Raw genomic sequence first — 22,856 nt, forward strand, 5'->3', positions numbered from 1 at the left:
TGCTGATGACACTAAACTGGGAGGAGTGGTAGATACGCTGGAGGGTAGGGATAGGATACAGAGGGACCTAGACAGATTGGAGGATTGGGCCAAAAGAAATCTGATGAGGTTCAACAAGGACAAGTGCAGAGTCCTGCACTTAGGACGGAAGAATCCGATGCACCGCTACAGACTAGGGACCGAATGGCTCGGCCGCAGTTCTGCAGAAAAGGACCTAGGGGTTACAGTAGACGAGAAGTTGGATATGAGTCAACAGTGAGCCCTTGTTGCCAAGAAGGCCAATGGCATTTTGGGATGTATAAGTAGGGGCATTGCCAGCAGATTGAGGGATGTGATCGTTCCCCTCTATTCGACATTGGTGAGACCTCATCTGGAGTACTGTGTCCAGTTTTGGGCCCCACACTACAAGAAGGATGTGGAAAAATTGAAGAGAGTCCAGTGGAGGGCAACAAAAAAGATTAGGGGACTGGAACACATGACTTATGAGGAGAGGCTGAGGGAACTGGGGATGTTTAGTCTGCGGAAGAGAAGAGTGAGGGGGGATTTGATAGCTGCTTTCAACTACCTGAAAGGGGGTTCCAAAGAGGATGGCTCTAGACTGTTCTCAGTGGTAGCAGATGACAGAACAAGGAGTAATGGTCTCAAGTTGCAGTGGGGGAGATTTAGGTTGGATATTAGGAAAAACTTTCTCACTAGGAGGGTGGTGAAACACTGGAATGTGTTACCTAGGGAGGTGGTGGAATCTCCTTCCCTAGAAGTTTTTAAGGTTTGGCTTGACAAAGCCCTGGCTGGGATGATTTAGTTGGGGATCGGTCCTGCTTTGAGCAGGGGGTTGGACTAGATGACCTCCTGAGGTCCCTTCCAACCCTGATATTCTATGATTCTAAAGAACAATTTGGTGTGTTTAGCTTAAAGGTTAAAGTTAACTTAATTAAAAATATAATTTTCTTATCTATTTTAAGCACTAGAATGTCCTTAAATATTTTTAGTCTCAGATCTGAATAATTTTCTGTTTTCTTGTAATTCTAAAGTACCTGCTTCAACCTTTCAAATTTTGATTTGGAAAGAGTTTGAATAAAAAGCTCCATTGTTCATGCATTTAAAAGTAACAGATCACTGTTTTGTTAAATGAAACAAGAATTAGAAAGGCCAGGTGTGTCTTTCATGCGGATAGTACTGAAAACTACATTCCTCTGAGCTCTGGAGTCAGTAAGTTCTGCACCATTGCCAAAAAAAGTTCTGCTGGATAGAGGTAGAAGTGATTGTTTTAAGGTCTGATCTTTTTGAACCATTGTGGTTGGAAATGAATACTTTCCAGTTGCATAAAGTAACTAAATAGTACTAAATGATAAATAGTCATTAGCTTGATAGCACAAAGATAACTATTAGACTGCACTTTAATATCTTTTGGGAGATGGGTGTGGTGTCTGAAGAGTGGGTGTACCTTGATGGTTTATGCAGTCATTATCTTTGAGGGTTAGACCTTTTGTGTCCCAGAAGGGTATCTATCAGTGACAGCTGCAATTTCTTCTCTTGGGCTCAGTCTCAACACCTATTTAGATGTGTTTAGGCCGGTCTACACTTAAATCTTTTGCCAGTATAGTAAGGTTGGTTAGGAATGTGACTTTTAATGACATTTCTATATTAGCAAAAGTCCTAATATATGGATGCAGTTATATCATCCAAAAAGTGCTTATGCCAATATAGCTTATTTCACTCAGCAAACCAGTATAACCGAACTGTTTTGGCTGGTATAAGCTGTGCCTACACTAGAAAAAGGTTTTGCAAGTATAACTATACTAGAAGCCTTTTCTAGTGTAACCTGGGACTTAGAAAGTATGGGAAGAGGACACAACCTCTATTCCCTGTCCTAACCTTCAGAAAAAAATCCCAATGACACACTACATAGGAAGGTCTGTGTCTGCCTTTCTCTCCCTACTTCCTCCAGTTTGCTCTGTTGCTGTGAGGACCAGATTTCTTATTATTTCCCCACCTACTCATCTTTCTTCATTTTTAGGTTTACCTACGTTATTTCAAGCAGAGCCTTCTGTTGTAGGTAGCATGTCATGCCAGTCAGTCCTCGCTAATAGTAACAGGAAAGAAATTTCTGCTAGGGATGGTTTCAGGGATAAAATTAATCTAAACGAAAAATCACTTATCTGAATGGTTACTACTTTAAAAAAAAAAAAAAAAAAAAGCAAAAGCTCTCGTTGCACTTTAAAGTGAAACAATTTAGTTTTCTTGAAATTAGTTACCTTTATCCTACTTCTATTCCATGTCAGCATTATATTAGTGATTATAACCCCCCATACTCTTCCTGAAACACAGTAATCCAGCTTTTTAAGTCTGTAAAAATAGAAACGTCATAGCTAACTCTTAACTAGGGGTGTGCATGTGTATTTGTGGAAATTGGTACCACAACAGTTTCAATTTCACTGGTATAGTGAAAGAGAGAAAAAAAAACTCCACTTTCTCCTTTAACTCTTCACTAGGCTAATCATATACTTAAAAATGTCTTCAGTGAATTCATACTTTGAATGAAAGATTTACATTTTGAACATTCAGATTTATTATAGTATGTAGGAAAGGCAGTCCCGACATATTACTGCGGTACATAAATATCAGGAATGGTTGTGGAAAAACCTGAGATCTGTGAGAGCACTGCAATGTGAAGGAATGACCTTAGTTTGAGCTACAAGGATTTCAGCAGCCAACAGGAAATGATGAAATGAGCTCTGAGAGATTCTGCTTGTGGAACTGGAGGTCATACAGAGCTGTGTAGGGAAAAGACAGGTACTGAAGCTGGTCTGTGAAGTTATGCAACTGAACTTGGCGTCTGAAAGAAAAATGTGAGTTACTTACGGTGTACATTTTATTAAGGTAGACCTTATGCAAACTGCATGTTTAATGAATTGTTAAACAGCTTTAATTTTTTTCAGAGCCCTACTAGGTTTCAGCTGCTTTGTACAAATAGTTTGAAATTATTTTGGCTGAACTGATATTTAGCTAGCAGCGTGAAAAAAATACTGAATGAGTTTGGTAAAATGATACCCTACCTTATTAAGAGAGGGTAGGGTATTAGCTAAAATCCATGGAAACATTCTTTCACTTTATCAGTATGGTGATCATATTATTTGTGGATTTATGCTTTTGCTTAGCATTGTTTCTATTTTTGTAAGTACTTTACAGATATATGCTCTGTCAGATTCCAGAGTACCTTGCTTGACAGCTTATCTTGAAAGAGTTTTCATCTCTGGGGCAATACCTTTATTACGATTTTCCAGTTTCCATCTATAATCATAGAATCTTGGTGTATTCATGTCATTCTTCTTGCAGCTAGAGAAGTAGTTACTTTGCCAAGATTGCTGTAAATGGTGTTTCATGCCTTTCTGCTAGGGAATACACAAAATTCATGTCCCCTTCTTATTCTACCATCTTTACTACTTATCCCCACTCCCTGCCTAACAAAAACAAACCAAAAACGCAACCATTTAGGGGCTAACAGCATAACTTCGTCATGCTTCCAAATACCTTTGGCTGTTGTGCAAACCATAATACTACTTTCAAATCTGAGTTTCCTACATGGAAAGATGGAAGTAAAGCACTGAGAAAACAGTTTTTAATATTTAGCCTACATAAAAGTTGGTGTAAGTAGACTTATATTGAAGTAAGATTTTTGCTATGAGGAGGTTTCATATGTGGGCATCTGTGTAGCTTACTATCCTTTCAATTATCCCAATTAAATCAACTGTGTAGCTATTTCTCAGTGTCATGCTTTAATTTATAGCCGGCGATATGGGACAAAGATTACACAGTGATACACTCCAGGTTTCTATACTTCTGTAAATTAATAGTTTTAAGATATAGTAGAATTATTTATACTTTGCAAATTTTCAATAATAGTTTCCATATGCACTGTTTAAAATGACTCTGCTACAGAGAAGTTGAATGTTAATGTTCGGGACACCAAATTGATTTAATTTCTTTCAATACCAAGTTGCTTGAAAGAATTGCTGACAATTACATGCTTTTCAAAGGTAACCTGATTGGGTGGGGGGGAAGAAATAGTCTTGTGCCCCTTTTTGCTGCTTTATGACATAAATGTGGCCTGAAAGGTTTCAATCACAAGAGCTCTGCTTGGTTTTTTATGTTAGAAATTAAGGTCAGTCAGGTTGGAAGACTTTAACAGGAGAAGCAGTGAAATGGGTAATATCACAAGAGCCAAGGGAGTGAAAGTTGGGCAATTGAAATGGGAAGGGATTATTCATCAGACTGAACTTTCTTTAAACATGTTTAGCTTCAACAACTAACAGTTTAAAGAAAAAGAGCCTTCACTAAAGATTCAACACTTCTGCTCCTTCAATTAAGGTACTAAAACTCAAATTGTTCCTGAGACCTCTCAGTAGTTCTTCAGCAAAAACAAGGAAGGACAGTTGTGATATACCTGTTATTTCTAAAGTAAATAAGCAGTTAGAAAATCCCAAAACTTTTAAAGAAGGCCTCCAGGATTTTTTAATAAAAGAAAGTTTAATTCTGTGCAGATCATCTTTGAAAGAGCTACAATACTGCAACATTCTGTACAATTTTTCAGTCTTGTAATTTGAATATTTCTTTTTTCTAATACTTCTTTCTTTTCTAATTATACATGTGCTTGTGCTCATGCACACACTGTATTCATATAAATGCTTAATTCTTTGGATACTGCGTGAACACATCCCACTCTTTCATTTGACTGCCAGAATGGAAAATGCAGGTATTCTGTGAAGATTTAATATAGGATGAAATAACTGGTGTTCTGGTGAGTGTTCAGGTTTTTTTGGGGTGGTGAGAGTACAAGAGGAAAAGGAGAAACTAATCAGCTCTAATTACCATCATTATTTAGCAAAAGTTTTGTCCATTTAAAATGCTCTTGATTTTACACAAAATTATATTGCTGAATGACTATAAAAATTATATAATCTGAAATATTCCCAACTCTCTTCACAAAAGATAAAGACAAGTTGGAAATAGCTTTAAACTTTCTTGTTGCCTATGTTTCAGATTACTGAAATGGAGAAATAACTACAATTTCAAATTACTCTTCATTATTTAGGATGTCTGTTTCACTTATTTACATTTCACTCAGGTTGGTCAAAAATGTTTGTTTACTTTTCTTTCTAGCTCTTTTGCATTAGGTGCAATATTAGTGTTTTTTAAATCAAAATGGTCATTTTTAAATTTAAAAATTACATTACAGGGAGTCTTGTAAAAAGCCTTAATTTAAAAACTTAAATATAACCAAAACAGAAACTTAATATTTTGGACCTAATTACCCAACAGATTGGCTGTATATTTTCATGGTTTCTCTTTTATAGCAGCAGAAGAGAGTTGCTGTCAAGATAGGAGACCTGGTTGTCTCTTAATTCCCTCTGACTTCATCCTGTTATTTCTGTTTAGGGTTTCCAAATGTCTAATTGGACAAACCCAAACACCCTTGCCGCACCCCTTTCACGCCCCTTCCCCAAACCCTGCTTCTTCTGCGAGGCACTGTCTCCACTCACTCCAGCCTGTTCCTCGCTCTCCCTCACCCTCACTGACTTCTACTGGGCAGCGGGTTGAGGTGCAGGAGGGGGTGCAGACTCTGGGCTAGGGGGTGGGGCCGAGGGGTTCGGAGTATAAGAGGTGGTTCCGGGCTGAGCCTGGGGAGGTGGTTGGGGTGCAGTGGGTGCAGGAGGGGGTGCAGGGTGCGGGCTCTGGGAGGGAGTTTGGGTGTGGCTCTGGGCTGGGGTGAGGGGGTTGGATTGCAGAAGAGGGTGAGGGGGGCTGCGCTTACCATGGGTGGCTCCCAAAAGCGCATGGCACATCCCTCTGGTAGCAGCTCCTGCAGGGGAGCAGGGAGCTCTGTGTGCTGCCCCTGCCTGCAGGCGCTGCCCCCACAGCTCCCATTGGCCGCAATTCCTGGCCAATGGGAGCTGCGGAGTTCGGTGCTCGGGGCCGTGTGTAGAGACCCCCTGTCCTCCCCAGGGGCTGCAGGGATTGTGCCGGCCGCTTCCGGGAGCGGCGAAGGCAGTCATGAAGCCTGTCTTAGCCCCACTGCACTATCAGACTCTTAGCACCCAAAATCTCCCGGTTTGGCTGCAATAGCCTCTGGGAGATAGGGCCTGATTCCAGGAGACTCACGGCAAAACTGGGAGGGTTGGCAACCCTACTCCTGTTGTATTTGCCAGGAGGTTTGATACTCCTTTCTGTATTCTGTGAACCATAATGAACATCTTAATTCAAAAGCAAATGTTGTCCACAGCAGGAATTGAACCCACCACATAGTAACTGCTCTTACTACTCTGGCTCAAGAAGGTGTCTTTCCATAAACCCTGTATCTAGAAATGTGTGGAGCATGGGCTAGCTTGATGGTGGCAGTGGGTAAGTCTATACTGCAGTGTAAGCTCAGAGGTCAAACCCTGGATCAAGCGTAACGCCATTTCTGTCTACACGCAAATCATGCTAACTCAGGGCTTGGACCCAGGGTCCCAAGAATTGCACAGTGATGGAAGTTCTGAGCCTGAGGTAAGCCTGACCCAGGGTTCAAGAATTATTGCTTTGCAGTGTATATGCCGCCACACTGGACTTGTGCTCTGGAAGTCCTTCAAAAGTATCTCACAAACCCAGGGTCTGACTTTTTGTCCTCTGGATAGTCAAGTTTGGTGGACAGTCAGGTTTTCCCAAACTGCACCATAAACAAAGGGCTAGTGTGGCCCCTTTTGGGAGGGCTCTAGGAAGTCTGGGATATGGGTGGTTGGACTCAGTCCTGCACATTGCAGTGTAGAGCCTGGATCACCAAGTTGGGACCCAGGGTTCAACAATTCCTAACCTGGGGTTACAAATGAGGGTAGACATTCAAGCCCTAGGTTAACAAACCCAGTGTCTGCAAACTAAAATTCTTATAACCCTGGGTTTACATTACAGTGTAGACCTACTCAGTATTGGTCTTGGGCCTCACTCTCTGCAGTCTGTGCAGTCTACTGTGATTGCAGCTTAGTGGAGACTTTAACTTCTACTCTACATTTGTAACTTTCTGTACCTGTAACGCTTTACATTTTTTCTCCTCTTCTGTTCCTTTTTTCTAGAAACTGAAACTAGAAGGGAGCAGTTACAGCTAACATATAGGATGTAGACTTGACTGTGTGAATGCTGGAGTATGAAACTTCAGGCAATGAACTCTTAGGGGTAGCACTGCTTTTTGTTAACGTTCAGGCTTTAGAGAGCTTAGCGTACTGTAGCTTGCCTTTGCCAAGCTATTCTTGTCCGTTAGCTGGCAAACAGACGGTAGCACAGTTCCTGTGCCTTTGAAAGGCTTCAAAAACAGAATCACCTCAAAATACTTTTGAACCAAAGACTTGGGAAAAGTTTCTTTGTAATGATAAAATTAGTCTCGGACTACCTTAAATCAGGTTAGCCATGAAATGTTCTATATTAAATTTAAGTATGCTAGAAATTGTGCTTGATGATGAAACATGAAAATATTTGGGTCATCAATGTCAAATGTATTAAAATTATTTTTAAACAGCTTCCTAGGAATGTTACTTTTATACACTAATCAAATAAAATGGGAATGCTTGTTTGGTCCAACACTATACATACATGTTCCTGAAAGTAAACTAACTGTACTTTTTACATGTGATTTACCTGTCCTTTTTTCCTGGCCACTGCGTTGTGTAGTATGTAGACATCAACATTCGGTATTCTTCAGAGCAGCATAGCCAGTAAGTGGACTCTAGGGGTGAGACACTCCACCAGACTTCATAATTACTAGGAATTTGAGTTTGCATATCTAGAAACTATTTGATAGAGAAATCAAAGATGGAAAACTTGGAGGAACAGAGGGCAGGGACGGGGAAAACTTCTCTCTCTCCCAGTACTTGGTTGATACCTTTGTGTGTTGAGATACATAGAAATAAAAAGTTAAAAACAAACAAACAACCCCAACCATTTAGATTTTGGAATTTTGCAGAGCATCTATAGTGACATTTCATACCCATAAACAAGAACACTTCTCGTTTAGTAGTTTGATACTCTGAAACCTGTCAATATTGAATCAAGACTAACAGCCGTGTTAGTCTGTATTCGCAAAAAGAAAAGGAGTACTTGTGATACCTTAGAGACTAACCAATTTATTTGAGCATAAGCTTTCGTGAGCTACAGCTCACTTCATCGGATGCATACTGTGGAAAGTACAGAAGATCTTTTTATACACACAAACCATGAAAAAATGGGTGTTTACCACTACAAAAGGTTTTCTTTCCCCCCACCCCACTCTCCTGCTGGTAATAGCTTATCTAAAGTGATCACTCTCCTTACAATGTGGATGATAATCAAGTTGGGCCATTTCCAGCACAAATCCAGGGTTTAACAAGAACGTCTGGGGGGGGGGGGGGGGGAGGAAAAAACAAGGGGAAATAGGTTACCTTGCATAATAACTTAGCCACTCCCAGTCTCTATTCAAGCCTAAGTTAATTGTATCCAATTTGCAAATGAATTCCAATTCAACAGTCTCTCGCTGGAGTCTGGTTTTCAGGTTTTTCTGTTGTAATATTGCAACTTTCATGTAGTAAGCTATTACCAACAGGAGAGTGGGTTTGTGGGGGGTGGGGGGTGGTAGGGAGAAAACCTGGATTTGTGCTGGAAATGGCCCAACTTGATTATCATACACACTGTAAGGAGAGTGATCACTTTAGATAAGCTATTACCAGCAGGAGAGTGGGGTGGGGGGAGAGAAAACCTTTTGTAGTGGTAAACGCCCATTTTTTCATGGTTTGTGTGTATAAAAAGATCTTCTGTACTTTCCACAGTATGCATCCGATGAAGTGAGCTGTAGCTCACGAAAGCTTATGCTCAAATAAATTGGTTAGTCTCTAAGGTGCCACAAGTACTCCTTTTCTTTATTCAATATTGAGCGTTAAGTGACTTTGCATCATGGATTGTTCTGCAGTGGAATCCTTGAGGGCATCTGAGTAATGCTTTCACTAAGAACTGCTGATTTGACAAGAAGCATTATTGATCAGGGAACCAGGCAGCAAACATACTCCAGGGAGTTAATGTATCTGCTTTTAAAACATAACAAATACAGCCTTTTATAATATGGTAAAAGTAACTTAGGTCTCAACCTTTTAATTTAATTTTAGTTCCAGTATTTACCTGACTGCTGTCTCCTCATATGAAGAATCAGATTCTGCTTGTTAACTGCAGAGATTGTGTAAAGCAGTGTTTCTCAACCTTTTTGATACCAGGGATTGGCTAGCTGCCTTCCTAAACTGTGTCAAGGAGATCTCAGGGACTGGTGCTGGTACATGGACTTCATTGAGAAACACTGGCTTAAAGGAATGGTGGGAAGGCAGTGTTAACTACTCTCAGATATCTTATTGGCCTGAAAGAGACACTAGCACAGCGTTTCTCAAATGCTGCCACTGTGGCTTTTCTTGTGGCCGCAGCCTCCTGGGCTGTGATTTGGCGGTGGAGGGGAAAAGCAGTGCAGCTCCCACTCCCCCGCAGTTGGTCCTGGATACACTGCTTTGGAGTTGGTTGCTGGGGCCTCCAGCAGGGGTTGGGCCCTGCCCATCTCTGGATACACCAGGGGCACAACGCTGGAGGAGCAGGCAGCCGGTGAGTTTCCCACCTTCTTGGGGTGATGGGGCTCAGGCTTTGGGCTTCAGCCCTGGGGTGGTAGGCTCTGGCTGTGGGGTTTGGGGCTCTAGCCCCGGGCTTCAGCCACCCAGCTTCAGGCTCTGTCCCTGGGTCCCATCCCCTGAGCTTCAGGCTCTGGTCCACAGCTGCCTCCCTCAGGCACCCATCCATCCCCATCGCCCCTGGCCTCCCCCACCTTCCCTGACTCCCCAACCAGGGCTTAATTTGTTCCCAGGCTTGCCAGGGCTGAGTAAGTCTGCTGTGAAAAGTGATACTTGCATGTTTAATATCAGTTTTTATAACTGACATACTAGCTAGCAGTAAATAAATGACCATGATTTGGACATGTATATGTGCATATCTATTTGTTTTTCCTGAAGCTAATTAAGTATTTTAGGAAAGTGTCGGAGTGGCCACCAGCGAGAGTTGATGGCCGCACTCTGAGGCCACCAAGTAATTTGTCCTGAGAACCCCTGCACTAGCAATCCATGTTCAGTTGTGGTTCAGCTAATGAGTCTGACCTTTGCAGACAGCACTGCATTAATTTGTTATTTTAAAGGGTGTTGCCATCAGTCAACCATGTAGGTTGATATTTTATGGAAAATCAGTTGACTCCTAATATTCCTAAAATTGTTGCACCTAGGTCAGATGTTGTCTCAAGCAGCATTGTAACTGTACATAAATATGCATATTTGAGTTTTTCTTTACATGTGCCAGAAATATCCGTTGCACTGTAAAGGGAGAAAATTGAGCTCATTTGCTACTTTACAGTGCTATAATCCTTGATGTGTTTGCTCTAAAATAGCTCTAACTCAGGGCTGGGCAAACTTTTTGGCTTGAGGGCCACATCTGGGTATAGAAATTGTATGGCGGGGGTTGCTCACAAAATTGGGGGTTGGGGTGCAGGGGCGGGGATGAGGGCTCTGGCTGGGGATGAGGGATTTGAGGTGCAGGAGGGTGCTCCGGGCTGGGACTGAGGGGTTTGGAGGGGGATCAGGGTTGGGTTGGAGTGCGGGGGGGAGGGATCTCAGGGGTGCAGACTCCAGATGGTGCTTACCTCAGGCAGCTCCTGGAAGCAGTTGGCACATCTCCACTCCGGCTCCTATGTGGAGGCACGGCCAGGAAATTCTGCGCACTGCCCTGTCCGCAGGCACTGCCCTGGCAGTTCCCGTTGGCCATGGTTCCCGTGGCCAATGGGAGCTGCGGGGGGCGATGCTAGGGGCAGGGGCAGCATGCAGAGCCCCCTGGCTGCCCCTACGCATAGGAGCCAGAGCAGGGGACATGCTGCCGCTTCCAGGAGTTGTGCGGAGCTGGGACATGTGTGCACGGAGCGGTCCCCGACCCTGCTCCTTGGCTGGAGCGCTGAAGCTGGGCAAGCTAATTTCCCTGTAAGCTGTGCAATGGCGCAGCAGCCTATGTAGCGCTGCACAGGTGCTTAGGGAACCTGTCTGAAGACCTGCTGGGGGAGAGACGCCCCTTCCCTGACCTCAGCTCACCCTGCGGCCTGGACCTGCTGCGGCTGGAACGGCCCAAGCCCAGGCGTGGTCGGAGTGGCCCGGATCCAGCCACGATCAGATCAGGCCCAGGTGTGGCTGGAGGAGCATGGCCTGGCCCAGGGGAGGAGTGGCTATCCTTCAGCCCCAGAGCTCCTGTGGTGAGGACAGGTGCCTCTCTCCCCCCAGCCCAGGTGCTGCTGTGGGAAGAGAGCACTGGGGGAGGCTTCTCTCCCCAACGTGGCCCTGGAGCACCCTCCTGCACCCCGAACCCCTCATCCCCGGCCCCACCCCAGAGCTCACACCCCTAGCTGGAGCCTGCACTCAACCCTCTGCCCCAGTCCATAGCACCTCATCCCCAGCCAGAGCCCTCACCTTCTGCACCCAGTCCTCTGCCCCAGCCCTGAGCCCCTTATCCCTGCCCCCACCCAAAGCCTGCACCCCCAGCTGGAGCCCTCACCCCCTGCACCAGCCCTGAGCCCCTCATCCCCGGCCCCACTCCAAAGCCTGCACTGCCAGCTGGAGCCCTCATACCCCTCTATGGAGGTGTCGCACATCACCTCCATATTGGTGCACATAACAAAATTCATTCCGCACCTGGGTGGGAAAAATTAGAGGGAACACTGGGAGCAAGCCCCTAACCCTGCTCCCCATCGGGAGCTCGATGAAAAGTTCTGACAGGCCAGATATGGCCCGCGGGCTGTCGTTTGCCCATCCCTGCTCTAACTGCACAGAAAACTATGTAGATATCTCTTTTGAATTTAAGTTACAGTGAATGTCTTGGCATAATTTGTCAGTTAAAATATAAACAAAATTGATGTCTGCTGCAAAATACTGAGGGTTGTGTTTTCATGGAATTGTGGTATAGAAGTAGAGGATATGGTCCAAGTTTAGTACAATTAAACTACTTCTCAGTAGACTTGTTTTCATCAGTGATGAATCAGATTTGTTTCAACAATTTCCGCTGATCATGTTTGTGGATGAATAGGAAGGTGGTTGGAGGTGAAGGTCAGAGGAAAGAAAAGAGATTTGCAGAGACAAGGAAGAGAAACAAGAGGAGGATGGGAAAGGAAGAGAGCAGAAATGGTGACTGTAGAAGGGAATACTTTCTCACTGAATGACACTGACAATATGGTACTGAACAAATAACTAATAGTTCAATTACTATATAAAGGCTGTAGTCTACCCTTGATTTTTGTACAAATCTCCAGCTGACATTGGTGGCTGTCCTGGTACGTATTGAGAATAATATGGAGTCCAAACGTATAACATGGCCCACAGCTGGCAAAGTTAAAAACGGAATTGAGCCCTCTCCCCAACACTCAGCATTTTTATACTACTTTGTACATTCACTGTACTACTCTCATTGACTTCACTTGAAGTTGCAGAAGCATTTTCAAACCTGACCCATGTGTCTAAAGTTGGGCACCCATAAAATAAGCAACAAATAGTTAGTGGCCACCTGGGGGTGGAGGGTGAGAAAACCTGGATTTGTGCTGGAAATGGCCTAACCTGACGATTACTTTAGATAAGCTATTACCAGCAGGACAGTGGGGTGGGAGGAGGTATTGTTTCATATTCTCTGTGTATATATAAAGTCTGCTGCAGTTTCCACGGTATGTATCTGATGAAGTGAGCTGTAGCTCACGAAAGCTCATGCTCAAATAAATTGGTTAGTCTCTAAGGTGCCACAAGTACTCCTTTTCTTTTTATGAAAATTTTGGCATCTGTAACTTCCCAGCATCACATAGGAACTATATGGCAGGATTCAGTTCTCCAGGGTATCGTTCAAGTGCTTAAATCACAAGAGGATCCTTTCTCTTCCTGTAATCGTCTGCTCTATTCACTACACACATTCCACCTATTGCAACAAAGGAGGCAGGGATCCTACAGACAACAGCTTCATTCACTATACAACCCTGTTCATTTCCTGAGCACTGTGCATCCAGGACACTGAATGAGGCAGGGAAAAACCCCCAATGATCGTATAATTAGACTGTGTCATAATGCATAAGCACAAGGGGTCTGAATTACATTTGCACAGCTAGCCTTCATTCTGGCACTTTCTAACTTTTTAAGTGCTTGACTTTTGCAACCTTAATGTTCTTGTAATATTGTTTTTTGGATGTAAATTAAAATAAAACTAACTCTAAAGATATCATTTCAATGATGTTAACTCCCCACATGAGTCGTCAGCAGTATTGGATCCTTAGATCTATTGTACAGATCTCTACAACTTCAACTACAGAGGTAACTGATATCAGTAGTAGGCTGTTATCCTTTGTGGGCTAGTAACAAGAGGGGGATGAGACACAATTTGTCAGTAGGTTTCACAGCTGTTTGCTAGACGGCAAAGGAATGTTGAGACTTGGAATCTTGGTTCTATTTCCAGGTTTTTGAACAGGTGCTGTAGTGGGTTAGATCTTTCTTGCCCTGTCCACCCCAAATGCTCTCTCTGTCTCCTAATATTTACTCCCAACAGCTTGTGCCTGTGTGCCATCTCCCTGCCCTGTTCCTCCCCACTCCCTTGACTTATCCCATTGAATTCCAGTCAGGTTCCCTCCTCGTGAATACCAGCAGGGAAGAATTGAAAGCACAGGAGAGATGGGATCCCTGCATTTAATTCCTACTCCTGTTGCCACAGAGGGCCCTCATTGCCAGGAGAAGCTCCTGAGCTGGAGCATGCCCATTAGACACAGAATCTTCTGACAATTTAGCTACTAAACTCTAACAAGCCTCTAACTGTGCATACTGAATCCCCCCTACCCCCCCCCCCCCGGCCTATAATTTAGCCAAATTTGGATGGATTTTCACTGAGAAGACAAAATTCTCTGCTAAGTTTCTGGTCCCTGCTCCAAATCAGAGAGAGTAGAGTTTTTCAGTGAAACAGTTGTAAGAAATTTTTTAACATGGGCAAAACTTATTCTTCCTTAATCTCATTCCGAGAAACAGCTGAAATGTTTAAATAAATACATTTTGCCTTCAGGCAGACACCCACCAGGAGACATTTCAGCCTGAATTGTTGAAGTTTGGCATTTATAAACAACTAAAACAGCGTCTTTATAATGGGAAGTTTTAGGCAACTTAACTGTTGGTGTTGCTATCAGCTCTTCTTATGACACGTTTCATTTTGGCTCCTGATATTGGGAACCTTGTGGACAACAGTGACACTGATGAGATTCATGTCCATTTCATACTACTGCTAATTGGGAAAACTATGAACGGCAAAGGTAGTTAAGGCGTAGAGCAGTAGAAACTTTTTTACAGCATCGAGAAGCTTGGAGTAAATATAGAGCAGTGGTGGGCAGCCTGCAGCCCGCGGGCCAGATGCGGCCCATCAGGGTAATCTGCAGCAGGCCGCCAGACCATTTGTTTACATTTCCATGGCTGCCTGTAGCTCCCAGTGGCTGCGGTTCGCTGTTCCCAGCCAAACGGAGCAGCGCGGAAGCTGTGGCCAGGCCTGCGCCGCTTCCTGCAGCTCCCATTGGCCGGGAACAGCGAACTCTGGCCACTGGGAGCTGCAGGTGGCCAAGCAAATGTAAACAAACGGTCTGGCGGCCCGCCAGCAGATTACCCTGACAGGCCACAGGTTGCCTCCCACTGGTATAGAGTAATGAATCCTTAACTTTTGTATACAGGATCCACAGATCCATTAACCAGTGAGCTCTCTGTCTACATGAAGCTGCGTAGGCTGAGCCAGACCTTTTAGATACTGATTGCGAGATACGCTTAAGAGTGTACCAGTTTTCATTCTGCGTCCGTAGCTGGTAGCTGCAGGACGTTTACCAAACTTCCTGTTGCAGAGCAAAAACATTTTATACAATTAGCCTTCTGTAGTTTCTGGTCCTCTCCTACATTGCGAAGTTGAGGTTCTGGTTCTTGCCTACTGCCGAGACTCCATTGGGGATTGTTCTCAGCCCCTGCACACTCAAAAATGCAGCGTAGAAGAGAAGGGGAAGAAAAAGGGGAAAAGCACAGATGTATGCTGTTTGCTCCAGCCCATTTGGAATGCCTAGATGGGTTAGATGGCCTGTGCCTGCTAACGGTGGGGGTGGGGACAACCCCAGAACAGCTTGAGTCTTGCCCAGCCTTCTGGCAGTCGTCGTCATCCCGTCTCCTTCCCCCCTCCCCCAAAAAAGCAGCCCCTCAGTGCAGCTCCAAGCTGTTCTTCTGCCTCAGCTCCCAGCTGTGGTTCTGCTCCTACCTCTGCCTCTCCCTGCTCTGGCTCAGCCGCTCCGCAGAGCGGGGGCTGGGCTGACCACACCATGTGACAGAGCAATCCAGGAGGGGTGGGGGCATGCAACCCTGCATGTCCCCCCACACTTCACTATCATGGGTATCTGCATATTCTGTGATCAGGAACCCTTCACATCACAGTAGAGGCAGCTGGGGCAAGGACCTTCGTAGGGTCCCTCTCTTGAACTAGGATCAGTAAACACAGACCCAGAGCAGCAAGAACACTGGATCCTGGAGCAGGTTTCAGAGCCAACAACCAGGGGAAAAACTGGAACATGACCCCTCTAAAGAATGGGACACGCTCCCCTTTCATGGTGGTGCATGTGTATGTGGCTACAACTGTGGTCCAGGTTCTTATGCCCGTGCTCCCTACTCCTTAGAAGTGCTTGAGGGGGGAGAGGGCTGAAGGGGACATAGGAGAAGTAGTCAAGGAGCACGGAGCACAGATGTTCCCCCTTCTCCAAGGGATTTTCTCAACGACCTGCTGTCAGCTCAGACAGAGGGTGCCTCAGTCTGTCCACAGCCCCCTTCCTCTGGGGCTTCCCTTCGAGCACTCAGTCCCAGGGTATGCTTTCCCCTTTCAGGGCCAGAGCCTGATCCCTCTGAGAGGCTTTGTCATCACCAGCCTCAGTTCATTGTAGGGTTCAGAAGAGTGTTCATTTTTCAAATTTAGCATCATGGACCTGTATCTGGCATAGCAGTTTTTCTCTAGCAGTGTCCCCCATTGTGCAGAATCAATCAAAGCCTCCATCTCAGGGGATGTATGCGAAGGTTTTAGTACCAGGCAAAAAGAAGGGTCAGGTCCGGGGAATTGGACTGCTTCCTCTTCAGTTAGGGGATTCCAGCAAGAGGTTCTTCCTGTCACACCAGATGGCAAGAATCCCTGGGGCAAACTGGAAAAAGAGAAAATGAGGGAGGTGCAGTGTCTAGTCCACACAGTCATCTGGCTTGCTTTCTTTCCCAGGTTCTCACAGGACAAAACTAAATAAAAATCCATTTATTCATATCTGAACACTGGTGACGTCAGAGTAGAATTTCTGGAAGCCACCTTGACCTGTCGCTAGCTTTTAGCACTCAGTAGCTGACCTCCAGTGAGCTGCTGCACACCATCTAACCATCTCTTTCCTGGTCATTCCCTACTAGGATGACATTCCACCTCTCTTTCCATGGTAACTCGCTTGAGGTTATTTACATCTCTATGCTTGATGTCATCAAAATACATAAGTTTGCCCCTGTTGATTTCTGACAGCAGGGTCTGCTTCTCTCTAGTAATGTTTCTAGCAAAAGCATTTGTTGTTTTTTCCATCAAAGGGGGATGCAAAAGTTTTCACAGCACCAATCTCAGAAGCTTCGGTTTTCTTGTTAGCAGCATTCATTTCCCATGATTCACATCCATATGTTGCTATGGAAAAGTTAAGCTTTTCACCAGTTGAACCTTCATATATTTGGAGATGCCATCGTTTTTCCAAACCTTAGTAAGCTACGGCCATGGCTGAGTGAGCCATTTTTAGTCTTCCAATTTCTCTGAAACAGCCTCCTTTGTTGATTATGTATGGCTATGTATAAGATATGTCAAAAAGGCTGTACTACTCAGGAAATCTAGGAACAGACCCAAAACTCCTTCACCTATGTCAGTGTTCTGGTGCTTGATTTCCCCAGGAAGGGGCAGCTCTAAGAAGGAAGCACAAATCCACATCTTACAGGCACAAGAGCGACCACCGCTCCCAAGAGAAGGAGGCGGGTGGTGGTGGTCGGGGACTCTCTCCTCAGGGGGACTGAGTCATCTATCTGCCGCCCTGACCGGGAAAACAGAAGTCTGCTGCTTGCCAGGAGCTAAGATTCGTGATGTGACGTAGAGACTGCCGAGACTCATCAAGCCCTCAGATCGCTATCCCTTCCTTCTTCTTCATGTGGACACCAATGATACTGCCAAGAATGACCTTGAGCGGATCACTGTGGACTACGTGGCTCTGGGAAGAAGGATAAAGGAGTTTGAGGTGCAAGTGGTGTTCTCGTCCATCCTCCCCATGGAAAGAAAAGGCCTGGGTAGAGAACAAGGTCAGCTCCCAGACTACTGCACTGGGCAGCACAGCATGGGGAGAAGGTGACCAGCCCTCTGTGGAGAAAGAAGTGGTTTGGGACTATTTAGAAAAACTGGACTTGCACTTGCTGAGGGTGCAATCCACACCATCCTGGGTAGAGAACAAGGCTGACCTTGTTCTAAAAGCCCTGGCTGGGATAATTTAGTTGGGGATCGGTCCTGCTTTGAGCAGGGGGTTCGACTAGATGACATCCTGAGGTCCCTTCCAACCCTGATATTCTATGATTCTGAGAGTCACTTGGTATCTTTCAGAAAGGGGGACAACTTTTCAGATTCAGAACAGAACCCACAGGAGGGGAAGCAGGAAAGTGCTTCTGAAACACACCCACAGCTTGGATGGATCATTCAGTCCTTTGTTCAGGGACTTTGTACAAACTTTTCATTTGTAGAAAAGTTACTCCAGAGGAAAGAAGTAGGAGTGAAGACACAATGGAGATAATGCAGCTGACCTTTATATTCGTTTTACCATTTGGCTTGTATTTCCTGTGTCCCAGACACAAGCTTCACAGCACATGGGCATGGAAGAACCTTAGGGCATGGAGACACTGGAAACTTCAAAGCGCTGTCGTGGAAGCACTCCCGTGGCAGTGCTTTGAAGTGCGTGTGTGGATTACCAGGAGCTCTCCCAGCACTCCTGGTAATCAACCTCCACAAGGGGATTAGCTCTGAGCGTACTAGCTTTAAAGCGCTCTGACTTGCTGTGCTCGGGGGCGGCTGTGTGTGATTTTTCACACCCCTGAGCCAGCAAGTTAGAGCGCTATAAAATGTAAGTGTAGCCAAGCCCTCAGAGTTCTGTCCATAAGCATACCAAATGCCTTGCTGACTCATAAGGTGTATCCCATAGTTCCTTTCAATGGGTTCATTGTATAACTGATCTCCCTTGATGGGCCATCAAGCCTGCTTAGTGTTGATGCCATTCTGTCTGGGGGTATCACCCAGAAACACGGCACAAAGACTGGAAATACAGATATACCATACATATCTCTAACTCACAATACAAAGGTGATATAAACATATAAACAAGATTATCATATTTGGCAAATTATAGCATTTTCGTAGATACCTTACATGGCATATCTGGTCAGATTCCTTGCAGTATTATAATATTGGTGTTAACAATCGTAAAGTGTCTCCCATATTTCATAGTCTCACAATAAGAGTTCAGTTTATTGCATATAAGCTCATTAGAAAGTTCCAGTCTGCAATTGATATTAACCTTTTGAAAGCTCTCAGCTGATGGGCTCTTCATTGTCTCTGGCTGCTCTCTTTGCTGTCAGTGACTGACTGGTCTGGTTCTGCTTCTGTAATAAAAATGTAGGCTGAGAGTCCATTAGTTAATGCATCTGTGTATCTTGTAGTTCAGAGGAAGTTTTCAGTAAGTAAAATAAAATTTTCCTATTTCCCATCAGTGCCATAAGAACTGATAGAAAATTAAGCAACTTGTTTAGGTCAGTTTGGCGTAAAACAAAGAGATGTGGAGTAACTGTCACTTTTCATCACGTTCTTAAACTGGACGTTAAGAAATAATAGATGAATTGGAGGGCATGACGTGTGATCTAGAGTTAAGCTTCTTCATTCATGCAGATGACATCGTACAACTGGCAGATGTGAATTAATGGTACTCTTTGCTACTTTGGAAAATTGGTGTAATCGAATTGTACTTACAGTAAACGCCAAGATGACAAAGTGGTTGTATCTTGGGAAAGGGACAATCTTGTGTGTACTTAGGAAGCTTGATCAATGCTGATGATTCTACCAAGGGTTAGGTTAAAAGGAGATGTACCTTAGCTATGAATGCTGTAAGAAATTCACAAAATCATCAACTGATAAATTTTCACTTTGGTACAAAACAATATTTTTATCAAACCAGTGTACTTAACTCTGTGGTCAAGAAGCAGCTGCAGTAAATGAGAGAGGAAAAAGGCTGGAAGCAGTGGAGATAAGGTTTGTATGTTTGTGTTTTGAAAGATGGCCAGTGTAAAGTGGAATTATTTTAAGACCAATTAAGTAAGAAACAGAAATCAGGGTATGGGATTGGCTACAACTTAGAAAATTACAGTGGTGGGGACACTGCAGAAGACAGACGATAGCATCCCAAAGAAAATGATGCAAACACAACCAAGGTTAGTCTGACATAAAGGCGACCCCTGTGTAGGTGGTGGGATGCTGAATGCAAAGACGTGACGAGGCTGGACTTTATATAGGAATAAACGATGGAAAAGAGTGAATGGCGACGCTGTGACTGCTCCCTGTGACAGCAAAGATTTTTTGGGATCAAAGACATAAGTCTTAGGAAGGGAGCATATCCTGAAAGATATGGAGGATTTGAGAACTTCCATTCCTGCTAGCCAGAGACAGATCCAACAGATGAAGTGCCAGAGAAGGATTCAGAGACTAGTACCTTTCCATGAGCTGGGGACTCTGATTTTTAACTTTGAAAATGGGAAATCTGTGGCCTTTTTTTGCCAGACAACCTCTTGGACTCTGCCTTCAGGTACAGTTGAAAATCTATGCAGAATCAATCTTTTCTCTTTCGGTAATCTGGAATGACAGAATAAAAATTAGGAATAAAATATTTTCATTTCCCTCCTTTTTGGGGTAAATAAACTAAAAGTGTGAAAGACACGGTTCAGATTTTTCTCTTGTGCAAACTTTTTAAAAATTTCTGGGGCGTGGGGGGAAGAACCAAGCCCTAAAGACAAATGTGTTTAAAGGACTGGCTGTTCTATTAAATGTATTTCAACAGGACAGTATGACTCATTGTAGCTTAATGCTGGTATGTCATTATTTGGTTTATTTTTAAATAGTGCTGTACAACCAGAGTTGCTGCGCTATTTGTTGCCATGACTTCACAATATTTCTCTTAATATGCTTGTTCATACTTTCTCATAGCATAGTATCTGGCATATATAAATATTACAATTAATCAGAATTTCCTGAATCATAGTTATTTTCTTGCTTTTATGGAAAAAGTTTTCTGTTTTATGCAGTTTTATTTTAAACCCCCCCCCCCAAACACCTGTTCTCTGTATCTATTCAGAAAATATTGTTCCATTGCAGCCTTGATCTCTTCCAGTTTTCCAACTAGTTTGTCAACTTAAATGGTCCTAAAGTAACATACTCTGAACTTTTTAAATTGAAGGTGAATTGACATTACACCATTACTACAGAACCTTTTTTTCCCAATTTTAACATTAATGATCAATAAAATAGAATTATTTTAAAAAGACTTTGGTTTCCTCAAATCCAAAGCAAACTCTAATGCTCATTGTATGAAGGCTTTATTTTAAAAACACTAAATAGGCTATTTAATGGCTTAGGTAATGAAATGGAGTAAAATTTTAAAATGACACCAAGCTGGGAGGAGTTGTAGTTAAGAGGACAGGATTAGAATTTGAAAGCATCTTGACAAATTGGAGAACTGGTCTGTAATCAACAAGATGAAATGCAATAAAGACAATTGAAAAGTACTATATGTAAAGAAAAATCAGATGCACAAATGCAAAATGAAGAATAATTGGCTACGTGTTACTGTAGAAAAGAATGTGGGGGTTGTAGTGGATCGCAAATTGAATGAGCCAATAATTTGACGCAATTGTATGGGAGGATACTATCATTCTCGGCTGTATTAACGGGAGTGTCATATGTAAGACAAGGAAGGTAATTGTCCCCACTCTCAGCACTGGTGAGGCCTCAACTGGAGTAGTGTGTCAAGTATTGGCTGCCACATATCAAGAGAGATGTGGACAAATTGGAGAGAATCCAGAGGGGAGCAACAAAAATGATAGAAGTTTTAGAAAACCTGACTTATGAGGGAAGGTTTAAAAAAAAAAAAAAGGCACATTTAGCTTTGAGAAAAGAAGACTGAGTGGGGAGCTGATAAGTCTTTAACATATCTGAAGGCTGTTACAAAGAGGAGGGTGACAAATTCTTCTCCCAATTCACTGAAGACGGGACAGGAAGTAATGGGCTTAATCTGGAGCAAGGGAAATTGGGTTAGATATTAGAAAAATCTTTCTTAATGATAGCTATGTACTGGAATATGTTTGCAAGGGATGTTACCTGTGTGCATGTAAACGATGGTGTGACGGGTTAGATCGCAGAAACCCCCTTGGGGCTGCCAACTGATGTGCCAAGACTACTTCTGCCCCTGCTTTCCCTGCCAGCTTGGGACTCCAGAACCCTGTCTTATTGAGCCAGACATGCCAGTCTGCTCCAACACAGACCCAGGGCCTGAACCACATGCCCCAAAGCTGCAGACTTAGCTGAAAGCAACTTAAGTAGTGTTCCTGTCTTTAAGAGTCAGATGCTCAACTCCCAATGGGGTCCAAACCCCAAATATATCTGTTTTACCCTGTATAATGTGTATACAGGGTAAACTCATAAATTGTTCAACCTTTATAACACTGATAGAGAGATATGCACAGCTGTTAGCACCCTAGGTATTAATACATACTCTGGGTTAATAAGTAAAAAGTGATTTTATTAAATACAGAAAGTAGGGTTTAAGTGGTTCCAAGTAGTAACAGACAGAACAAAGTGAATTACCAAGCAAAATAAAATAAAACATGCAAGTCTAAGTCTAATACAGTAATAAACCTGAATACAGATAAAATCTCACCCTCAGATGTTTCAGTAAGTTTCTTTCACAGACTGGCGCCTTCCTAGTCTGGACACAATCCTTTCCCCTGGTACAGCCCTTGTTCCAGCTCAGGTGGTAGCTAGGGGATTTCTCATGACTGCCGCCCCCTTTGTTCTGTTCCACCCACTTGTATATCTTTTGCATGAGGCGGGAATCCTTTGTCCTTCTGGGTTCCCACCCCTCTTCTCAATGGAAAAGCACCAGGTTAAAGATGGATTCCAGTTCAAGTGACTTGATCACATGTCACTGTAAGACTCCATTACCCACTTGTCAGCCCACAGGTATACAGGAGACTTACAAGTAAAACAGAGCCATCTACAGGTAATTGTCCTGGTTAATGGGAGCCATGAAGATTCCAAACCACTATTAATGGCCCCTTTGCATAACTACAATAGGACCTCAGAGTTGTAGTTCATATTTCTAGTTTCAGATACAAGAGTGATACATTTATACAAATAGGATGACCACACTGAGTAGATTATAAGCTTTGTAATGTTACCTTACAAGAGACCTTTTGCATGAAGCATATTCCAGTTACATTATATTCACACTCATTAGTATAGTTTTATAAAATCATATAGAGTGCAATGTCACAGATGGGTCTAGATATATGTTAGGGGTGCAATACTTTCAATAGTTACACTGGAACATCAGTGACAGAACTTCAAGGGAATATTGAATTTTAAATAGGTATTTTCAGCTTGCAGTTAAGTGAACACTTGTGGAA

The 22,856-nt window shown here is 43.6% G+C and overlaps 1 protein-coding gene across 4 annotated transcripts in view; it reads left to right on the plus strand.

The window, feature by feature from the left end:
• PACSIN2 (protein kinase C and casein kinase substrate in neurons 2) overlaps positions 1-22,856 on the plus strand; it is a 120,629-nt gene that overhangs the window by 38,362 nt on the left and 59,411 nt on the right. Inside the window, exon 2 of one of the 4 annotated variants that reach the window (XM_077825926.1) lies at positions 6,281-6,399. The exons of the other annotated variants lie outside the window; for them this stretch is intronic. The gene's annotated coding sequence lies outside the window, so the exon portion shown is untranslated. The remainder of the gene's footprint in view (positions 1-6,280; positions 6,400-22,856) is intronic. 4 annotated transcript variants of the gene reach the window in all.

Source organism: Eretmochelys imbricata, chromosome 1 (genome assembly GCF_965152235.1).
Source record: "Eretmochelys imbricata isolate rEreImb1 chromosome 1, rEreImb1.hap1, whole genome shotgun sequence".
In the NCBI taxonomy this organism is placed as follows: Eukaryota; Metazoa; Chordata; order Testudines; family Cheloniidae; genus Eretmochelys; species Eretmochelys imbricata.